The sequence below is a fragment of the Eptesicus fuscus genome, chromosome 20 (genome assembly GCF_027574615.1).
Source record: "Eptesicus fuscus isolate TK198812 chromosome 20, DD_ASM_mEF_20220401, whole genome shotgun sequence".
NCBI lineage: Eukaryota > Metazoa > Chordata > Mammalia > Chiroptera > Vespertilionidae > Eptesicus > Eptesicus fuscus.
In genome coordinates this window covers 31,208,335-31,231,067 of record NC_072492.1, presented here as the reverse complement: position 1 = coordinate 31,231,067, position 22,733 = coordinate 31,208,335, and the positions used below count along the sequence as shown (strand labels likewise).

The window sequence follows — 22,733 nt, the reverse complement described above, 5'->3', positions numbered from 1 at the left end:
AACATGCATTATTGATGCTGTGCTCAGGGGCTGTGTGTGTGTGTGTGTGTGTGTGCACCTGGCCCACGCATGTGCACATATACCCTCTGGTCCTGAAGGCGGTCCCAGGATACCTGTGGACAGGAGAGCGGGCCAGGAGAGGATGATACAAACATGACAGAGCTGTCGCACTGGCCCAGCCCTGGCTGAGCAGCTGGGGAGACCTCAGGGACCAGGGCAGTGAGCAGATTATGAGGAAGGCATGTACCAGCCCCCACCAGGGACCCAGAAAACGGAGCAGATGTGGCCACTGCCCGTGGGTCTATTCGGTCTGGCCAGGGAGATGCATACACGAATTCTGAATGATTTCGGAACAAAGGACCCATGGTCAGCTCCATTTGTGGGATGCTGCCTACCATGTGCATGGGCTCCAGGCTGGACAAAGGGATGGAAGATGGGCTCCCTGCCCTCTTGGGGTCTGGTTTGGGAGGGGAGACAAGGACCTAAATACACTTTAAGGCAACAGGTCAGAAGAGAGAAAGCAGATTGGCTTGTGCCCCAAGAGTATGATTCCGAGAGCTCAGTATAGAACAGGCGCTAGAGTCAGAGGCTGCAGCAGCTGCAAGGAGAAGGGGTTAAGAAGACTGGAGAAGGCTCTGGGGACCTTAGCTAAGACTTGACGGGAGGGCAGGCTTGTAGGGACAAAGAGAGGGGCCGTGACAGGGTCATTATCAGGCTAAGGGGTCATCATTGGTTAAAGGGGTGATGGTTGAGAGACCAGACATATTGGAGGAGCCCAGGACAGAGAGATGTAAGGCCAGGTGGCAGTTAAAGCCTCAAGCCAACATCAGGGCTCAACTCTCTAAGTAGCCAGGGCAGCCAACAGGCTCTCTCTGTGACAGTCCTGCTTGCTGGAAATTAACAAAGAATGAAGAGCATGCATCTTGCAGGTTTGGCTCTGGGGCCCGGCAGTGGAACTGTTAATTCTTGCAGAGTCCAAATTCCTGCACCACCCCCTAGTTCCGAGGGGGCGGGGCCATAATTAGACTGGCTCTGGCTGTGTGCCCACCTCTGACCACCTTTCCAGGGAGATCTTTGGACCAGAAGCAGCGGCAGGTTACATAATTGAGCTGCAAAGAGGCCTGGCCAGAACGCCCTCATTAGAAAAGGCTGCAGCAGCATAAAGCCTTGTGAGATGAATGCGGGGGGTGGGCAGGGAAGGAGGGGAAAGGTTGAGGTGGGGGACTGAGGGAGGGAACAGCATCACAGCTCCCAAGAGGAGATGCCCTGTCTCCTGAGGGAATGGGAGGCCTCCTTGGAGGGACAATTCTCAGCACACAATTAGCTGTCGAAGTCTGCAAACCCCACCACGGTCAGTTTTCATATTTTGGTGATGGGCTCTCGGATGCAGCAGCCTTGCCCGGAGAGACCTCCCCTGGAAGGCTGTAACTGCGGGCAGTCACTTCCACAGTAAGGCTTACATTTTTCCGGCCAGAGGAGGACAAAAACACGCATAATTATCTAAACAGAAGAGGTCCCTTTGCTTTCCCCAATTATTAACCCAGGTTGTTAAGTAGCTGGTAGGAGCACAGGTCCTTTTAAAAGGGAAAAACTCAGAAAAGGCCTTGGGCTCAGGGTGGCCATTTGGTGTTTTTATTTATTTAAAATTTCAAACGGTGACTCTGAGTGTGAACTGCAAAGTGTAATATTTTTGCTTGGTAAGTACAACTTCTACTTAAACAAGATATATGTTACTGAGTTTGAATAATGTTTTGAAAATGGAAGTTTATTCTTCTTATATTGTTACTAGAGGCCCAGTGCATGAAATTTGTGAATGGGTAGGGTCCCTAGGCCTGGCCAGGGATCGGCTGCCAGTCAGGGCATTCCTTCATTCCGTGCCACCCCCTTGTGGTCAGTGCACATCATAGCAAGCGGTTGAACTCCTGGTCAGTCGAACTCCCGAGGGGACAATTTGCATATTAGCCTTTTATTATATAGGATAGTGTTTAAAACGAAGGAATTAAGCAAGAAAATAAAGCAGTACATCAGTGGTACAATTTAGTAGTTGCTAAATTATAGGCAACCTTTGCAGGTATCTCACTTTTATTAAAGTTCACCTATTAGTGACTGAGCAATGATTTACATAAAATATTATATCAGGCTGCAACCAATGGATCAAAACTCAGTAGATGTAAAAACTATTTAGTAGGTAGTTGTGCTTTTTTTCTTTTTTTGTACTAAAATATTTACTTTTATTTAAAAAAAAAATACTGTGGTGTAATTATATGTCTAGAGTTTAAGAAAAGAAACATTTTATTATCCGTGTTTCTTGTCTGCCCATTATTATGACCATTTCATTTCATGATTATTTCTGAAAATAACGTTGTCACATAAGAAGGGGACTGTTAAGTGACTGGTGTTAAATGGCTTGGTGCCACTGTCCCGTAAAGTGGCATGTGAGCCAACCCCTTCAATGATCAAGTAGCTTCAATCATCCACAAAACTGTAAAAGAATGAAGATGAGTTTTTCCCCAGACTAGCAATGTCCCTGTTGATGCCCAATGATCCTTTCTCCATCTACCACCTCACACAGCAGCCACCATGACAATGCATTTTAGAATGTAAAGCTCCGTGATGTGAAGGTTCATGATGACTTCTCAGGGCCAAGGATGAGAAATCCTTGCAGGACTGGCAGAGGGTGGCGCTCCTGGCAGGATCTGGCCCCTGCCCATCGTGGAAACCAGAGGCCAGCCCTCACAGCAGCCAGAATGTGTGGTCCCTGCAGCCCTGACCTACTTCCCAGTCTTCTGGTCGGGGATCTGGGCAACCGTGACAAAGCAAAATTAAACAAATTTGGAATGAGCCTGTGCTAGAAAATCCGAACAGTGTTCACCCTTTTCTATGGATGGGAAGCCAGTATCATGGATAGAGGAACAGTTTAATCATAGAAATTTAAAAATTAACCATGGATAGTAGAAAGAACACAGGCTTTGGACTTGAAATCTGCGTTCAAATTCTGATTCTGCAATTTTACTGGCTGTGTGGTCTTGGGCAAGTGACTTAACCATCCTGAGCCTCAGTTTCCTTGCCCTTGTGAATGCACCTAGTGAGGGACACAGTCAACAATCAAGTGAGACAAGGGTCACAAGGAGAGCACAGTGGGTTATAGGAGTGTGAGACGGGGACTTATGTAGTCTGGGGGTTGTAGAATATTTCCCTGAGGAAGGGATGCTTATGCTGAAACTTGAAGGATGAATAAAGTTAGCAAGGTGAAAGGGAGGGGGTAGTAAAGAACATTCCACACAGAGGGGACAGCATACACAAAGGCCCCAAGCCAGAGTGTTTTCAAGGAACTCTAGGATGACCCTTAAGGCTGGAAGATTAGAGAAGCTGTGGTGCCAGATGTGTGAAGCCACTAGCATTTGGGACATGTGTGTTACTGCAGCATAAACCTGACCTTGCTGACTAATACAAGTGGTTATAGTAGAAAGATAGGGAGCCGAGTCCAGCCTGGATTCAGCTGAGGAGGGTGGGCATGTTGGGAGAAAACAGAGGTTGAAAAAGTGTTGACAACACTTTAATACATACCACGCCTGGCCAGCGTGGCTTGAGCATCGACCTCTGAACTAGGAGGTCACGGTTCGATTCCCACTCAGGGCACATGCCCGGTTGTGAGCTCCATCCTCAGTGTGGGGCATGCAGGAGGCAGCCAATCAATGATTCTCTCTCATCATTGATGTTTCTATCTCCCTCTCCCTCTCCCTTCCTCTCTGAAATCATTAAAACTATATTAAACAACAACAACAACAACACATCAAAGAGGAGGAGAGAACTAAGGTGGTTGACTGGAGAGGGCATGTATTTTGTTTTAAAGAGGGGACTCATTTAAACCTCCTAAATGCTGACAGGAAGGAGTCAGGAGAGGAGAGGACAGAAACAGATGGAAAAAGGAAAGCTAAGCGAGCTTTCTGAAGAGTGGAAGAGGTGAAGGGAATGCTGGAAACATAACCAATGTGATTTGACAATTTCATTTGATTTCTGTCGTTCTGAGATTTGGGAATTTTAGGAAGGAAGAAGCAAATGCCCACACCCCCAGAGGTCAAAGTGCTTGGCTTGGATGACCCATGTCAGCACTGTTCTGTTCTGGCTGGAGTGTGTTCTGTGCACCTCTCCTGGCCGCTCTTAGGGACCCGCTAAGGCCAGGCTCTCCCCAACCCCGTGCTCTAGATTCCTTCCCTCCCCCTCAGGTTGGCCCCTTGCCAGGTGGGTCTGAGGTCCCCCTCCAGCCATTGAAGGGAGGCCTGCCAGGAAGGACCAGTATAGGAGATCCCAAGAAATGAAGAGAATGTGGTCCCAGGAGGGGGTCTGAGTGTGGAGGAGGAGACCTGTGCTAGCCCAGCTTTGCCATGAACTTGCTGTGTGACTCTGGGGAGGTCACTTTACCTCTCTGGGCTGTTACCTCATTTCTCAAGTGGCTCTGGCATCTGTTAACATTAACACCTTGTGCTGGCACCTCTGTGGACTTTTCTCCGTATAACCTCAGAAAGCAGGGGAGGTGTGAGGAGAAGGGGGGTGGGTCCTTCCTAGAGGAGAAAAGGCAGTTGAAGGGAAAGTGGGTGACTCATCCTAAGGATGTCACATGTTTGGGGGCTGTTCCCAACACTTATATCTTTCTCTGCTGGTCCCACCTTTCTCTTCCCTCCCAGCCCCCTTGTTAGAGGGTTGCTGAGGCTGTGACCGGCCATCACAAAGAAGTTGGGGTGACTCTGTAAGGAAGGCAGAAGAGGAGGTTTGGGCAGGGGTGGGACCAGGTTGGCCTCTGGGGGTTCTCCCACCTCCATGGCTCTGGGAGTTCTGGGTCCTACAGGCCAAGCAGAGTGGCCCGTGAGTAAGGAACAGGGGAGACACTCAGGCCATGGGGCAGGAAGCCGACACTCTTGCCATGCTGTGCCTGCCAGCCCCTCTGGAGGGAGCCCACGGGACACCCCAATAACGGAAACTGAGCCAAGGCCCCTGGAGGACTGGCTGGGACCGCCTGTATCAGAAAGGGAAGACTAGAAGTGTCTTGTTGCTTCTCTGGGTGTGGGCAGCGTCCCCACAGAGCAGGGTCTTGGGGCTGTGCTCTTGGTCCTTGAAGGCACGTGGGGGATCCTGCAGGCGCGCTGGGAAGGCCCGTGGAGCAGGGTGTGGGATCTGCACCACGGAAGTTACTCCAGAAGAGACAGGTGTGGTGCCAGGTGGGAGACAGGCCCTGACCCAGGCCCTGAGACCAGAAAGCGCCTCACCCCTGTCCCCACTGCGGAGGGGCCCAGATTCTGGAATGGAAGCTTCTCTGACTTCCCCTTCCAAACAGGAAGCGCCACCACCTGGCCTGGAGTGGCTGGAGGATGAAATGAAGTCGTTTGTGTGAAGGCGCTAAGAGAAAAAAAGACTGTTGCGGTTGTTTCTGATATAAAAGGATTGGGCATTAAAATCGTCACCTAGCCTGGCCTCAGGGAACTTGCCCACGGGGTTCTCACTTGGAATGCAGATTATCAGGCACTCTGGGCACCAGGGTGGCTCATGGGGCTAGTCGGGGTTGTCACAAACACCGACAAGGGTCAGACACTAAATAACACAGGGCGCCTGGTCAGTGTGGTTCCGTGGTTGAGCGTCGACCTATGAACCAGGATGGCACGGTTCAATTCCCCGTCCTGGCATATGCCCAGGTTGCAGGCTCATCCCCCAGTGTGGGGCGTGCAGGAGGCAGCCAATCAATGTTTCTCTTGTATCACTGATGTTTCTATCTCTCTCTCCCTCTGCCTTCCTCTCTCTCAAATCAATAAAAATATATTTTTAAAAAAATCACAGGAGCTTGCCTCCCCTTGGCCTCCTACCCCATCCACTTCTACTTCCATGGGAGCACTCCCAACGGTGCCCCGCACTCCATTACGTACTGTGTTTGTGCTCCATACACCGCGTGTGTGAGCTCCTGTGAGTTCTATTCCTGCAGCTCACCTGGAATGTTCCTTTGTCTAAGGTGGTGAAGTGCCCAGGCCAGCCCACAAAGGCCTAGAAACAGACCTGTGGTCCCCTCTGTGAAATGAGAGGGTGAGGCCAGGTCACAGCTTCTCGCTAGGGGGTGACAGGCACACCTGTATCACCTGGGGAGCCTTTGAAAGAACCTTCTTCCAGATATTTCAATCCTTTTCAAGTGAGCTGGGGCCTGAGCATATATATATGAATTTATCTTTTGTTTCTAAAAGGCACTATATACATGGTAAAAAAAATTAAGTAGATAATAGTATAAAATAAAAATGATGTCTCCTGCCCCTACCCACCTAGCTCAGCTGCAGTTATTACCTGTCTGGACCGGTGCCATCTGATCTACCAACAGTGGCCTCTCACTGGTTTTATCAGCAGTCCTTTAATTATGCGTGAAGTCAAGTGTCTTTTCATGTTTAGCCACTCCATTCCCCCATTTCCCCTGTAAACTACCTGTTTTTCTCTTTTCCCAGGGATGGGTATTTTGGTAAAGTATCTGGAACAATTCTGGGCTGTCGTAGGACCCCCCTGTCTGTTCTGGGTGACCCAAGTCCCCTTAAAGCTCTAACACTGTACATTCGTGAGCATCATGAAAAGCCTGAGGGTCCAGGGCCTGTCCAGGTTTCATAGAACCCAAAGTGAGGGGAACCCTCCGCAGGAAGACTGAGGTCCTGGCCTGGGCGGGACAGCCCTTTTTGCAGGGGAAGAGGGGCCATGCTTGTCTTTAACATTTGCCCCTTTGTCCCACTCGTTGTAGAGTGTCATTTGATAGGAACGAGGGAGATATTTTGCATCTACTTCCTGGGAATCCAGAGCCAGCATGTTCGGCCACATCTGCCTCTCGCTCCATTTCAGGTCTGCTGCAAAGTCCCCTCATTCAGCAACCAGGAATGACCAGGCTGCTCGGCGGGCGGCGTGGGCCCCACCATCCTACAATGAAAGGGTGCGAGATTCCCAGGGGCAGCTCAGGTATCAGAAATGCACCGCAGAACCACTCGAGCTCTGTGAAGGGCAGTATTTCACGTGCTTTCTCTGGCATGGCTTGTAGCTCAGCCTAGATGTACCAGATTCATGCCTAACGCCTCCACCCTTACCCAGAGCTCGTTTCATAGGAAGTGCTCAAATGACCGTTGAAAGAATAAATCATTAACACCTTTCTAATTGCCCCCCTTTTTGTTCAGAGGGTAGTTATTAAAGTTCAAATTGGCTCAGTTGACTGTGCTTACAAAGACTCCTAGCTTACAGAAGGCTACTTTCTGACAGCCTACGCCAGCTTTCTTGCACATTTCAAAAGCCCTTTCTTTGGCCCTGGGAACTAGGGTGGCCAGAAAAAATACAGGATGTCCAGTTAAATTTGAATTTGAGATAAACAACAAATAATTTATTTTTATTTTTTTAGTGAAGTATGTCCCAAAGATTGCATGGGACATACTTATTGTATTAGTTTCCTGTGGCTGCTGTAATAAATTACCACAAACTGAGTGGCTTAGGACAACAGATATTTATTTTCTCATAGTTCTGGAGGCCAGAAGTCCGAAATCAGTATTACTGGGCCAAAATCAAGGTGTTGGCAGGGACGCACACTCTCTGGAAGCTCTAGGAGAAAAATCCTGTGCTTGCCTCTTCCGGCTTCTGGTGGCTGTCGGCATCTGCTTCTCGCCGATGTCCATCTGTCTCCGTGCTCACATCATCTTCTCTGCTGCGCTCTTATTTTTATTTATTATTTCTGGTGGCTCACACAATGGACATTGATTGTCTCACAGTTCTGGAGGCTAGAGTCCAAGATCAAATCGTCAGCAGGGGTGCTCTCCTCCCGAGGGCCCTGAGAGAGAATCCGTTCCATGCCTCTTGCCTAGGTCTAGAGGTTTGCTGGCAATCTGTGGTGTCCTTGGCTTATGGAAGCATCACCCTGATCTCTGCCTTTATCTTCACGTGGTGTTCTTCCTGTGTATCTGTCCACCTCCAGATTTCTTCTTGTTATAAGGACACCTCTTCTGTGTTTTTAATCTCTCTGCCTTGCTCATCTAAGGACACAGGTGATTGCATTTAGGATCCATCCAGATAATACAGGACAATCTCTCTCTATCAGAAGGTCCTTAATTTAATCACATTGGCAAAGATCCTTTCCCCAAATAAGGTCACATGTACAGGTTCTGGGGTTATCTTTGATATCTGATATCTTTTGGGAACATTAGGTAGCACTAATATACTTGCCCTAAAAAATATTTGTTGTTCATCTGAAATCCAAATTTAACTAGGCATCCCGTGTTTTGTTTGTTTGTTTTTTGTTAGTCCTCACCTGAGGACATTTTTTTCATTGATTTGTTTTTAGAGACAGTGGAAAGGATGAGGGGCGTGGGAGAGGGAAAGAGAGAGAGAGAGAAGCATCGATGTGAGAGAGGCACATCGATTGGCATCCTGTGTTTTAATTTGCTGCATCTGACAGCCCTCCCTAGGCTGAGCTGGTAGGGACTTAAGTGGTTTGCCTTCAACGGTTCACCATCTTTCCTCAGTGATATGAGCGTGGGGATCAGACTACAGAGCCAACCCTGCTCATCAAGGTCTTGTTTCTTTTCTTTTCTTTTTTTTATATATATATATATATATATATATATTTTATTGATTTTTCACAGAGAGGAAGGGAGAGGGATAGAGAGTTAGAAACATCGATCAGCTGCCTCCTGCACACCCCCAACCGGGGATGTGCCCGCAACCAAGGTACATGTCCTTGACCGGAATCGAACCTGGGACCCTTCAGTCCGCAGGCCGACGCTCTACCCACCGAGCCAAACCGGTTTCGGCTCTTTTTTTTTTAAAAATATTTTTATTGATTTCAGAGAGGAAGGGAGAGGGAGAGAGGGATAGAAACATCAATGATGATGATGAATTATTGATCGGCTGCCTCCTGCACGCCCCAACACCGGGGATCAAGCCCGCAACCCGGACATGTGCCCTGACCGGGAATCAAACTGCAACCTCCTGGTTCATAGTTTGACGCTCAACCACTGAGTCACACTGGCCGGGCCAAGGTCTTTTGTCTTTGAAGTAGGGCTCATGGTAGATGGTGTCATTCTGGTTTTCAGAATCGAAAGGCTTGGATTAGTCTGAAGATTCAACTCGTTTAAAAGGTTATGGCAAATGGTGCATGTATTTCCATGGTTAGCACTCCAAACTCCAAATGCAGACCTGTACCCGTCCACCCTCCAAGAAAGTAGAAGGCTGAACAAGTATGCAATGTACCTGTTTCTCTCTCTGTTCCCAGGTCTCTTTAGGAAAGTCCTTAATTTTTAATCAGTATTGAACCCACTCACCCATTCATGCATTCACCCAACAATCACTGAGTGTGTATGCTGTGCCCTGCGCTGCGCCAGGCACTGAGGATACACAGATGAATAAAACATCGCCCAACTGATGAACGTGATGGGGAGCCTGGTTCCCTGGGGAAGCCCCAAAAAGTGGGATCAGACAAACTGTGGAAATTTAAACAACAAAATAATGGGTCTTAGTAATGTGAAAGCAGAACATTTTAATGGATTTGCTTTAAAACTAGTAGCTTAGAGAGAAACCCAATTAATTTATTAATTATCTCTAAATTCTAGCAACCATTTTAGCTTTTAATTACGGAAATATGACTTGTACTACAAGATGTGTTACTTAGCCAGGCCTGCCCTTCCCGTCTCTGTTCACCACCACTCCCCATTTTCCTGGTCCCACAGTGTGGCTGTGCTGGTGCAGACAGGAGGAAAAGAAAGTGGACTGTTGAGTAAGGGCGGGGTTGTGGGGGGAGGTGAGGCAGTAACCCAGGAGGCTGGGTGATGAGGCTCAGCCCCTACCCGCTTAGCTGTGGCCCTTTTCCCTAACAGCAGGGTGCTTGCTCTGTCTGCCTGGCCCAAGGAAACCATCCTCTTTGAATGAAATTCTCCCTGTGGACGCTGCCTGGGAACCTGAATGTCATCCCTGAGTCTGTGAACTGGGCTCCTCTCGGCCACGCTTTCCAGCCTTGGTCAGTCACCTGTACCCCTTCGTGGAAGTGCAGGGGGTGTGAACATTATTCGCACTTTGTCTGAGCTGGAAGAAAATGAGCTTCTCTGATTTGATAAGTGTGGACCTGCCCACGACACTAAATTTGGTCCTGTCGTCACCGGCGACAGAACCAAATTTAGTGGCCCAGTTTAGAGGCTAGCTTTCGGTTTAAAATACTTTCTCCAGGCTCAGGTTACATGTGACCCATTCACGGGGGCTGGAGGGGACGGCCCCCATGGTCATTGGCACTGAGGGCATGTCTGTCTGCGGGCACTGGCGTGGAGGGCGGGGCCTGAGAGGAGGCTCTGAGGATTCGGAGGCAGCAAGGCGAGGTCCTGGGCTCAGGTGCCGCCTGGCTCCCTCCACCGCTGTGACAGCTCTGGGTCCCAGTTTGCTCCTCTGCACAAGGAGGATGAGAATCCCCGCCTGTGGGGGAGTGAGGGTGACAGGAGACCATGTTTTTAGTAAAAGAAATGCAACTGCGACTACCATTGTTATCAGCCTCTTCATACAGCAAAACTAATTTGGACCAACAGGGGGTGTAAGTAGAGCAAAGCAACAATTATAGACTATTTTGAAGGAAATATGATTTTTGTTATTTTCAAGCATATAGAGCAATAAATAGAACCACGTACTCATAGGTGGTGGGATTGCTTTATTTAAACAGGTAAAACTCATCTAATATCAGCCTATTTGATTTATTAGCATCCAATTGCATGAATCGAGAGTAGTTATTTTGAGCTTTGTAGGAGCCCAGCTCTGTGACAGGCAAGGCACTCGGGAGCCAGAAAGCCGTATAAGACACAGCCTTGCCCTCCAAGGACCCAGAGCCAGTGGGGGAGTTGAGCTCTGCACTCAAGGCAGGAGGGAAAATAATTAAGCCTTAACCCCTGCGGTGCTGATGACTGGTGAGAGATGAAATCTTATGATGAAAAGAGGAGAGGCCTCCAGATCTTGTTGACTGTAACAACAGCTTTAGGCAGGACAGAGACTGGGGAAGGTCAGGGTGATTTAAAAACGGGGAGGGGAAGAGAGAGCCTGATGTCTATGAAGGGGCCAAGAGGCAGGCTGGCCAGCAGTGGGACTGGACCATCAGGACTGACTGGGCAGGGAGTCTGAGCCCAGGCATGGGGACCTGGGTGGGCAGTGCAGGGTGGGTCTTGGCGTAACTTAGCAAGGGGCACAGACCCCAGTCAAGGACAGGGCTTGGATGGGGCAGGGCACATGACAGGGCCACTCTGGGGCGAACAATTTGGCAATGGTTTGCAAAGTGGATTGGATGTGAATTTTGGAGTTGAAATTAGGAACAATTCATTATTGTTTCCGTAATCATTGAGGGTGACACAGTAAGGCCCACGTTCCTTTTAGAACCGGTGAGGATGGAAGTGGGAAAGGGAAGGGCCATGTCTAGGAGGAAGGAACTGATGGTTAAGGCTGTTCTAAGATGTCGGTAGAGAAGAAGAGTTTAAGACTCCAAGATCTGCCACATGGGGACGGGAAGATGGCAGGTTTCAATGACCAAAGTGGTAGGGATCAGGATGTAATGAGGGTAGCTTTGGGGAGAGTAGGATAACAAGGTGTGTGGGGGGGTGATGATGTGGGGCCCACAGACGCCCAGGAATGTTGCTCAAGGCAGCCACAAGTAGAGCAGCTGTTGTCAGGAGGGGGTGACCCACATGCCCCGAAACACTTCCCACCATCCACGTTCATGAGATACCCTCCAGGCACAGGGCAGAGGTGAGTGGCTGCAGCCCAGCTCCAGCTCAATGCAAATGCCAAGTGCAAGTGGTTCAATGAATGAGCCTTCACCTTGTCTCTCACCACCAGCCATCAGAGTATTTATTATACCATCAAAGTCAAATCCGGCCTTTAATTTAATCACCCTTGCCTTAATCGATTCCCGTCACGTGCTAAACACTGAGTGGCAGGAAGAGGCTGCCCCCTGGGCATAATTAGAAGATGAGCTTCTTCACCAAGTCCCAGTCTGATTAGGAGGAAACGGAACCCCCACCCTTCCTGAGAAAACAGAAAGGCTCCCAGGAAATTCCATGGAGAGTCACACTGCCCAGGAAGTCCCAGCCCCTTTCTGAAGAAGTCGGCATTGGCAGGGGGTGGCTATCACTTACGGTGACATTAAGGGCACCCTCGGCCCTGTCCTGCACCCTGGCTTTGGGGCTCCTTTCCAAAAAAAGGGGACAGACCAGGCCAGTACAGGATGGACCAGGCTGTCTGTGCATCCATCCCCGGCCTGGGCCCTGCTGACAGGGGTCACCATCTGGCTGGTGCTGAGGGAGGGAGGTGGTGGCAGCTGCTCTATATCAGACGTCAGGCTCCACTCAGCCCATGACTGTGGCCCCCAGGAGGCATCCCCCTCCGCGTGGCAATTGTCTTCTGAGAAGCCCAAAGGAATTCTCAGACTATTTTATTTCAGTTCTGTGACTATCCCGTGAGGCCACATTATTGGCTATTCTGAGGACGGGGGCGGAGATGGCATAATCCTTGTTTTACAAATGGAAAAATGGAGGCACAGGAAATCTTATATTTTGCCCATTCATAGGAGAATTTGTCTTTATTGAGGTGTAATTGACATACAACATTACCTCAGGAAATTTTAATCTCTGCCACAAGCCTCTTAGTTGGTAAATAGGAAGGTAAGGCTGCAATTACATTCAGGGCTTGGCAAGCCCAAGCTGCGGTGATAGCAGAAGCCCACAACATGAGGGGCTGGCCAAATTCTGGAATTCAGTCTTGCTGGCAATAAGTGATAAGATCCTAAAAAAATTTTTTTTAACTTGGCCCAGATTGCCAACTTATAACATGAATCCCACCAGTCAAAAAAAAAAAAATTGCCGTGTATTTCCCATCAGACATCAAACGCTGGTTTATAATTATTTATAGCACTTTCGTGACATTGAAAGGGATTTATGTCAATTTATCCCCTCTTCATTAACACTCTGCAGGGAACAGAGTGCAGCCATCACTTCCGGTGTGTGCTAAGAAGGGCGGGGCTTCAGAGCCCTGAACCCAGTGGAGAGGCACCAGGAGGCACATTGTCCCCACAGGATTAGCCCCAGGGGAAAGATTAAATAGGTTTAAAGAAGGTTCAGGTGCGTTTGTGCATAATCAGTCCATTATTCGAGTGGATTTAGGGATGTTCTGTGAAATCCTTCGTTTCTAAGCTGGCCTCCTGTGACAGCACAGGCAGAATCTGCTTGGTGGCAAGGTGGGGCCAGGGTACAATTTCCCCGGTATCTGGGAAGGGACAGGACAGAAAGGGGATGGCAGAAGGGCTCCTGAGGCTCCCAAGCAGCTCCTTCTGGTGAGTCCCCACAATGGGCAGCTTTGAGAGGGACGGGTTCATATGGGTCCACACCACGATGATTACTGTGCCCCAACGTAGCAGGTCATCTATAACTGTTTTGTTTGTGTATATAACCCTGGCTTGGCTTACTAACATGTTGATTTAAATTCTGATGCATTACCAATACTAAAGCTGAAAGCTGTTCAGGTTTTCCGCTCAACCCGATATAAAAAATCCAGATATACAACAAATATGAGGTAATGAATATTCACACGTAAATATATATTTATACTTTCATAAGTATATGTGATATGTCATTGTAATATTTATAGGCATATGTATTTTAAACCAAAGAGATTCTTTAAATTGTAACCTTCTCTTGGGCATTTAAGCATTTGGCTTTATTATTATTATTTTTTTCTGTTTTTATTGTTGTTGTTCTTTTGTTTTTTAATCCTCACCCGAGGATATTTTCCCATGGATTTTTAGAGAAAGTGGGAGAGAGGGAAAGACAGAGAGAAATATCAATGTGAGAGAAACACATTGATTGGTTGCCTCCTGCATGCACCCGGACCAGGGGCCTGGGCCTGGGAGGAGCCTGCAACCGAGATACGTGCCCTTGACCAAAATCGAACCCAAGACCCTTTGGTCCACAGGTTGACGCTTTATCCACTGAACCAAACCGGCTAGGGCAAACATTTGTCTTTAGATGATTAATTATCAAATAAACCTCTTTTTGAGGGGGAGGCCATGGGAGAAGGGTGAGGTAAGACAATGGTTTGGTGTCACTGTCCAATTAAGAACAATTAAAAATAAGCATCTCTGAAATGACCTATAAATAATGTTGGCATTGGCTTTGATCCAAGACAATTCTGTTGACACATAATTTAGAACAACGGTTCTAACTCAGGGGGAAGAGCTGGCCTTTATGCTGGGGGCGGGGCAAGGTTCCATGGTTCCATGAACTGCTCGATCCTTCCCAGCCCTTCTTTTTGGCTCTACATCACATGACAGGTGATTATGGGCCCAGGGCTCCTTTAATATCCTTGGTGTCCAGGGGAGGAGGACACAAGGATGAAAGTATATCCCTGGACTTTCTGTAGCACAACTTCGGACTTAGGTCCCAAGACAACATCACCAGCCTTCCTGGGAAACCAGGAAACTGAGCCATAGGCCGCAAGGAAAACTAACAGCTGGTACCAGAGATAATTATGTTCCTATTCTCTTTGATGCCTGATTTAGCAGTGGAGTGGACAAGATCACAGGAGGGCCACGAATGAAACATCATTATCAATGGCTTCAGGTTTAATTCTAACTCGATGATCTTAAACAATTTTTTTTAAATGTTAGACCTTGACCTAAAACTCCTTTACTTAGGGGAGTTAATATTCTAAGGGAATTTAATTTAGTTTGAGTCCTCGGTAGAAATTTTGCAACGCCCCTTAAGTTGGAATTCTATGTGAATGAATTCAAAGGGCTGTGCTAGTCCTGGAAGGCAGGAAAAGGGCGCCATGCGGGTCTTCACACTAGGCTGTCCCCTACCTCCGTGGTCGGCAAACAGCGGCTCGAGAGCCACATGCGGCTCTTTGGCCCCTTGAGTGTGGCTCTTCCACAAAATACCACGGCCTGGGCGAGTCTATTTTGAACAAGTGGCATTAGAAGAAGTTTAAGTTTAAAAAATTTGGCTCTCAAAAGAAATTTCAATCGTTGTACTGCTGATATTTGGCTCTATTGACTAATGAGTTTGCCGACCACTGCCCTAACTGATACCGGGTGAGAAGCAGAAGTGAAGGGCTGGAAATATTCAAGGCTGGGTCCACAGGGCCTCACCTCCACAGCAGTCTCCTCCTACCACAGCCAACCTTCTAGGTCCATCATGGTGGTTACAACAGTCATATAACTTAAGTAAGGTGCAAGCTGATGAAACACAAATACTAAACAAAAGATGGATTCTTAAAATCATTATTTTTTTTATACTGTCAAATGGGATAAAGACCATAAAATAATAGTAAAACTCTAGAGGGATTCTAGATTACTCCTCAATGTAACTCCTTTTCCCAAGAAAGTTAAATCGGCAGTCCTATGCAATGCACTATGAGTATGGCTTAGGCAAAACACACACACACCCACAAAAACAACCGGAATTTCAACCAGCTGACCACACACCAAGAGAAGGCTTGGCCCTATATAAAAAAACAGGGGGTTTGGGGAGAGGTCAATGGGGGGAAAAGGAGACTTCTGTAATACTTTTAACAATAAAGAATTTAAATTAAAAAAAAGGGGGATAAATGTTCTTTTATCCAGTTTAAGTTAAAGTAAAATGTTTGAAATATATATGTATCCCTTTTTGTGATTTTCTGCTTTAATGACTTTTTAAAAACTGATGTATTATGACAGTCTTCATCTCATGGTAAGAAGGCTTCTTAAGCTGAACTGATTAATCAGACATGACTGTGCTTATCAAATACTTGAAGTTCTCTGTAGAGTTTGCCTTTTTTGTTGTTGTTAATCTTCACCCAAGGATATTTTTCCATTGATTTTTAGAGAGAATGGAAGGGAGGGGGAGAGACACAGAGAGAAACATCGATGTGAGAGAAACACATCTATTGGTTGCCTCCCACACATGCCCTCACCAGGGCCAGGGATCGAGCTTGCAACCTAGGTACATGCCCTTGACCAGAATCAAATCCGGGACCTTTCAGTCCGAAAGCTGACGCTCTGTCCACTGAGCCAAACTGGCTAGGGCTAGAGTTTGCTTTATTTAACATTTTCTACTCTGAACTGTCCACCGTGAAGCATGCTTGACGGTTTACTGACATCAACACTCAAACATTTCATTTGTAAAAAGCTCTCCTCCACTGCCTTCTGTTATTTCCCTTATTTCTCAGCCCCCATCAGTGCTCACTTGGTAGTCAATGAGTAAATTAGTAAGATCTCTAAACCCGAGATGCTGAACCAGGTCTCCAATCCCAGGAGGGTGGGAGGGAGGGCTGTTCGGCTCCGGCTGGCATGGAGAGCACACAGTCTATTCCTGGCGTGGAGCGGATTTCAGGAAGGAAGAGGACAGAAGCAGGGACAACAGATGATAAGTCACTCTGCTCGCCTGTGGCAAGGTCCTGTGTGTACATTTAAACATGGGTGTGTGCGATTTTTTTTTTTTTGGGGGGGGTCCACTTCCACCCAAACAACAATGCCTGGTTCCAGGGGAGCTGGGCAGCTGCCTGCTTTTCCCATCCTGATCCCTATACAGAGTAAGGATTTATCTGATACAACTGATTCCATCACTAGGGTCAGCCGACGCCTTTGTACACTTATCCAATCACCAGTGTTGAGCCAGAGGTTGCTGCCAAAAAGGCCATTTACTGAGCAGTTACTAAGTACCAGGCCCTGGGCTAAGCACTGCATCACCCTGGGGAGAGGTACTCTTGAATCCCAAGTTACAGGCAATGAAAAACTCCAAAAGCCCCAAAAGGCTAAAACAACATGGCTTCGGTCCCACAGCGAGGCGAGGAGCCACGGTTTGCACTCAGGAGGTCTATTCTGAGTCCACTAGGCCAACCCTAAGGGCTCTCTCTACACTTGCAGGACACTGCCCTGCACGGGGTATCCAGGAAAAGCCACCATCTGCCCTCAAAGCACTCACACATCTCCCTGCGTAGCTGAAGCACAAAAGACACTTCTAGGGGTTAATCCTATAGTGCTCCTGATTGGGGCACACTCAGAGCCTGCTGAAATAGCAACAAAGAAAAAAAAACACGATTAAAATAATCCACCTGGAAGTCAAGTTTGCATTTTGTGGTTGCCGAGTCTAGCTGCATACTTAAAGAATGTTTCCTAATCAAAGAACCCCAAAAACTCAAAAGCCATCCTGGGCTGGCCTTGCACTGCCTCCCACACTCAGATGGGGGTCATCTGTACAGGAAAGGAAGCTGGCAGAGGTGGCAAGAGTATGGCACCTGGAGACAGGAAAATAATTCTTGGGCAGCAACACCTTTGCAAGGTGGGAGGGTTTGTCTCCCTGCTGCAGCCCACCACCAATTGAGGTGCCCCCCGCCCTAAGCCAGCTCCAAGTCACTAGGGAAGCGCCTAGGGCAAGTTAGGAGTCATCAGTCAGGTGGGTGCTTCAGGGAGGGGTTGGGGGTCTCTGAAGTGGGAAGATGAAAGAAGCAGGGTGGAAGGAAGTAGAAGGAACAGAGGCAAATGGGGTTTCCCACCTCTGTCTCCCCCCCCCCACACACATACCTCCTGCAGCTGCAAAGGTGGTGGGGCAGGGTCCTCCTTCCCCTGGGGTGAGGGGGTGAGGTGACCAGAGAGGACCAGGCTGTGGGGCCATAAACAGCAAGTGCTGCCGAGAGAAGGTGGAAGGTTCGGGGAAGGAGGAGAGGGAGGGAGTGAAGGTGCACAGAGCGGCACAGGCAGCTTTGCGAGTATCATTTGGATACAGAGTCGGGGCCAGACTGGATTGGATTTGTCCCCAAACCCTCCTGATGCCATGACCTTGAGTAAAACTCACCTCCCATTCTGCTTTTTCTTCTCCACCTATTGACCTGCATTTCCCCATTTTACCCATTTGTTTGTTGAATGAGTATGGGCCAAAATACCTATTGTATATCCAGCACTGTATTAAGCCCTTAAAGCTGTTTTAATTTGCCTTTGAGTAATTCTTTTTCCAAGTGGGAGTAAGGAAGATACTAATTAAATAGAAGGCACTGCCTAGTTGGAAAACTATCACCATTTCACTTAGAAAACTAACACATGTTCATATGCACAGCTATGGAGCCACTCAAATCATAGACAAATGCTGAGGGAGGGTGGAATAAAACACAATTTCTAAAATTTTCAGCAAATGAGCTTCATAAACCGATGTTAAAGGCACAGAAAAAAAAAAATTTCAGCCTAAACAAAGGGCACTACAATCCTATTACGTCTGCAGGCTGGCACTGACCTCAGAGGGCACGTGGACGAAAGAGCATGTTCAATAAAAGGAATAAATCTGACCCTTCCTCAAGGAAACGGGTTCTGTGTTTTCTTCTTGCAATTTGTGGGACTAATCCATCTCTTTTGTTCCTCTCAGGGGATTGGTGCCTGATACTAGAAACCACTTAAAAGCCATGCCCTTCCATGATGGGCACATGCAGACCACGTTAGGGACTCATCATTATAGACTGTCACTCATCCAAAAACAACAACAACCATCCCCCCAAATTGTCCAAAGGCTAACCCCAAAGGGTCAAGCCAGGTTACTGCAGGAAACCTGTTACAGAAGCAAACGCTGGTGAAGGAACTGATTAGCTTCAAGAGTCACTGGGACTGGGCAGTGGGGGTGGAGGGGTGTGTGTGGTTAATTTATTTATTCATTCAGAGGAAGGGTTTGGAGATGGGGGAATGGATAAACATAGGCACTGCTTATGTGCATCATAAAAAATAAAAGAATACCCTGGGGCGGGGGGTGAGTGCAGAGTAGAAGGGGGTCAATGGGGAAAAAAGGGGGTCATTTGTAATACTTTCAACAATAAAGGTTTTAAAAGTAAAATAATACCTTAATTAATTATGGGAGGAAAGGCATTTCTCGTTCTGTTCTGTCGTAGGATGAGCCATTTGGAGAGACAGGAAACTCAAAGCCGTCCTGCTGAGCCTAAGCTCCAGGTGGCTGTAAGGGCAGGTCTGGCAGTCGCTGTCCCAGGTGCCAACATCCGCCCCAATCCGGACCAACCAACCGGGCGTGGAGTTACAGGTTCCTGAGCGCCAGAGGCCGAGTGGGGTCTTCGGAGGCGGAAAATAGCCCTCGCCCGCTGGGGACGCAGCGGCTGGCTGAGCGTGGGCGCGGACGCTACCTCCCTCCAGATCCTCCCGCGCAGAGCCAGGGATGTCGTGTCCTCCCCGGCACATGAAGGACCCCGAACCCCGCTCCCGGGATTCCTCTATTAACAGCCCCCCAGGCTTTGTGAACCCGGAGCGCCCCATCAAACCGGCAACAGATTCCAAAACCGACCAAATCTCGGACGCGTGGACCGTGCTTTGTTCCCGGCATTGGGCTAAATGCTCCCCGGAAACCGACAGGAAGGGACCTCTGCCTGCGGTCTGCCCCAGGAACCTCTGTCTGTCTGTCTGTCTGTCTGGTACCGGAATCTCACGCCCAGCTCGGGGCCGGGTGGGATGGCGAGAGAAGGGAGCGATGCTCGATCCATCCTTGAGTCTCTACCGCTCTTAGACCCCGACGCGAGCCATTCCCCGGACATTCGCTTCCATCTGCGCGGCACGCGTGGATGATTTGGCCCCTAAAACGTTCTCCTTCTCGGAACTGAGCTCCCTCCCCCGCGCCCCTCCCCACCCGTTTTCAGCAGCAGAATTAACCGGAGAGCCGCGCGGACCGGCTCATTACAGGAGGGCCAGCCTCGGCCTTGGTCGCCAGGGGTCGTCAGGAGCCATCCTTCTCCCCGCATTCCCCGGTTCAAGGGCGACGGTGAATTCGGGCTCTTCAGTGAAAATCCCGCACGTTTCTAAAATAGTGCTTGTCCACCGATACCTCGGGGACGCCCATCTGGTGGCCGTGGCCACAGGAAGCCGATGAGGAAGAGCCACCGGCTCAGGATTGGGGGCCTCCCTCCAGAGTGCCCCCCTCCCCCAGGCGCGGCTTCGTGCACCCCAAGGTTCTTGATCTGTGTTTAGAAGGGGCAGGGCTATGCCTAAAGGCCGTTCTCAAGACGCTTGTGGTTTCCAAGGCAACCGCCCCTCGGCGGCCCCTCTCAGTCTGCTAGGGGGGGAAATGGGTGTGGCTCGCAGCCCCGAAGGACACCTCATGCCCCCTCCGCACATTTTCCCTCCTGGGGAAGCAACAGGGCACGAAGTGGAGAGGGGCTCGCCTGAGAGCCCCCCCGCCCCCCCCCCGCGCCTCGGGGGTGGCTGGTGCTCCTCCGTGGGCAGCCCGGTGGGGCGGGGCCACCAGAATGCTCCAGGTATGGGCTGGGGCGTCGTCCCTTCGCGGACACCCTCCCAGCGCGCGCGGGGACCTAGAATCCCACCCCTTCGGTCGGTGGATGCTCCCTGGCGCGCGGCCGGGCTCCGGGAGGGGCCGCTCAGTGTCACGCCCGATCCACGCGTGACCGCGGGGCCGCGATTCGAGTTCATCGATCCCAGCAAGCCCCGAGATCTAACAAAGGGCTCGGAAATAAGGGGCCAAACACGGGGAGGTGGGGAGGGTACCTTGGTTAAACATCCTTATAGAATAAAAGGCAAAAACCCAGGCTGGCAACACTGCTCACATCAGCCCCACAAACAAAGCCGCGAGCCCCAGGGAAGATCCCGGGTGACCGTCCAGTGCTCAACCCCGTAGCCGCAAAGCGCCAAGATCTCCGCGCCGATTGCCGCCTCCCTCCTTAATAACAGTCCCGTCTGGTCCTCCGAAGCCTAGCCACCCGGCTGGGCATGGCACCGTAAAGACGTGACACGCGGTAAAAAGATGGCACCTCGCGTTCGGAGGCGAAAAAAAGAGGGGGGTGGTAGTGGGAGGAGGCATAGTCTACCCTCCCCCTTCTCGCCCACCCGGGTCCACACCCACTGCCGCAGTGAGGGGCGAGCCCTGCGCGCCGGCACCGCGCCTCCGGCAGGGAGCGCACACCCGGACGCCCGGCGCAGCGCAGAGAAAGGGGCCGCCCCGAGGTGCACCTGCAGCCCCGGCGCCGGCCGGAGGCTGTGAGCCCCGCAAGTCGGGCCGGCTGCGGCCGGGATCCTTCCATAGCACAAGGCCAGGTGACCCCTGCCATTCGGAGCCTCCACATTGGCATCCGCGCACCACCTTGTCTCGGGCACGGCGCTGCTGCTCGCGTCTCGGCGCCAGGCGCGTGCAGGGGGAAGGGCAACTGAAGTGACAGCGCCTGGACCCCTCCCCATCTCCCCGATTCCACTCCCAGCCCCCAAATGTCCCCAGCGGTTTCCTGAAGGAGGAAAACGGGGAGGGGATGGACTACAGCCTTAGATCAGGGGCAGCGAAAGCCCCATTGGAATCGCTGCCGGGGACGTGGAGGGAGGGGCAGGCAGGGAGTCATCTCTTCTAGAACCCGATCCATATCTTCCTTAGAGCCGATGGCAATCCGAGACAGAGAAAACGGATTACAGGTTCGGTTTCGGGGGTCGTCATTGGACCCCCTCCCCATACACACATATAGTCACACGCCCATTGCGGCAAAAGGCAGCGATCCAGAGTGCATGGCAGCCCCCTCCCCCAGGTCACCGCCATCCGCGCCCCACCCTGCGGGCACAGCCTCTGCCTGGGTCCGCGCGAAGCAGGTCGTGTGGAACCCCCAGCACACACCCGCACACGCACACACATGCACACACCCGCACACACAAGCGCAACCTGCGCACACATGCACACACCTGTGCACACACATACACTCTTACACGCACGTGTGCATCCCTCGCATGGGTCCCTTTCCAAGCCACCCCAGACCTAGCTCCCGAAGGAAGAGAGCACAGGGAGTGGCTCCCACCGTTGCCCCCCACCAATGTCCACCTCATGAAACCCATCGCTGAGCCGGCGGTATGCGGGCGCAGGGGGCGGACGGGGAGGCACCATTTAGAGCCTTGCGCTTACCTGACAGTAGACAGAGGGCGAGGGCAGTAGAGGAAAGCAGAGGAGACAGTGTCTGTGGTGGCGGCGGCAGAAGGTGGGCGGCGGCGGCGGCGGCGGCGCTGCTGCCGGTGTGGGAGCTGGTGGGTGGCGGAGACTGCGAGCGCGCGCACCAGCCGGAGGGCGCGCTCCCGAGACCGAGGGCGGCGCAGGCGCGAGCAGCGGGAGCGCGGCCTCCCCAGGGGCGGGGCGGACGGCTAGGCCTCCGCGGGCGTCTTCTCCTCCGGCCACCAGTGGGCGCGCGCGAGTGCCCCGCCCACCGCGGTCTCCGGCCTCCTGGCTGGCTCCTCCCTTTTCCCACCCCTCCCCTCGGGCTGGGGCACCGGCCGCCACGCGCACGCGCGTTCCGTGGCGCACGCGCATTCTAGGTCTCTTCCCGCCCCGGCTGGAGCCTTTGTTTTATCAGCGGGTTTTTCTCCCCCGGAGGGAGGCTTGGTTGTTGCCTCGGGTGGAGCAGAGGCTGGGTGCCCTGCCCCTAGACCTGCTGCTCCCTTCCTTCTCGCCGTGGTTGACGAAAAGGGACCACGTGCTAAGGTGACCAGCTCAGGGCAGGCCTGCATGGCGGCCTTGCAAACTCAGAGACCTGAAGTAACCACAAAGGATGGTCTGAAATTAAAACTTTTAAAACTAAAAAGCAGTTTATGGTGAGTAGTCATGTCCTAGGCCGGTATCTTTCCTGACAAAGGTTAGTCTTTACCTTAACTGAGCCCATTTTCTTTCTGCATCTATGATATATGGTTGGAATGTCAAAGTACCGTTCCTTTTTCTGGACCCCTC

At 50.6% G+C, this 22,733-nt stretch overlaps 1 protein-coding gene across 3 annotated transcripts in view; it reads right to left on the bottom strand.

The window, feature by feature from the left end:
* The window catches only part of MAPT (microtubule associated protein tau), a 77,744-nt gene extending 55,783 nt beyond the window's left edge, over window positions 1–21,961 (bottom strand). For all 3 annotated transcript variants that reach the window (XM_054709316.1, XM_008149466.3, XM_008149468.3), the window contains exon 1: window positions 21,921–21,961. The gene's annotated coding sequence lies outside the window, so the exon portion shown is untranslated. The remainder of the gene's footprint in view (window positions 1–21,920) is intronic.
* Window positions 21,962–22,733: the final 772 nt, after the last annotated feature.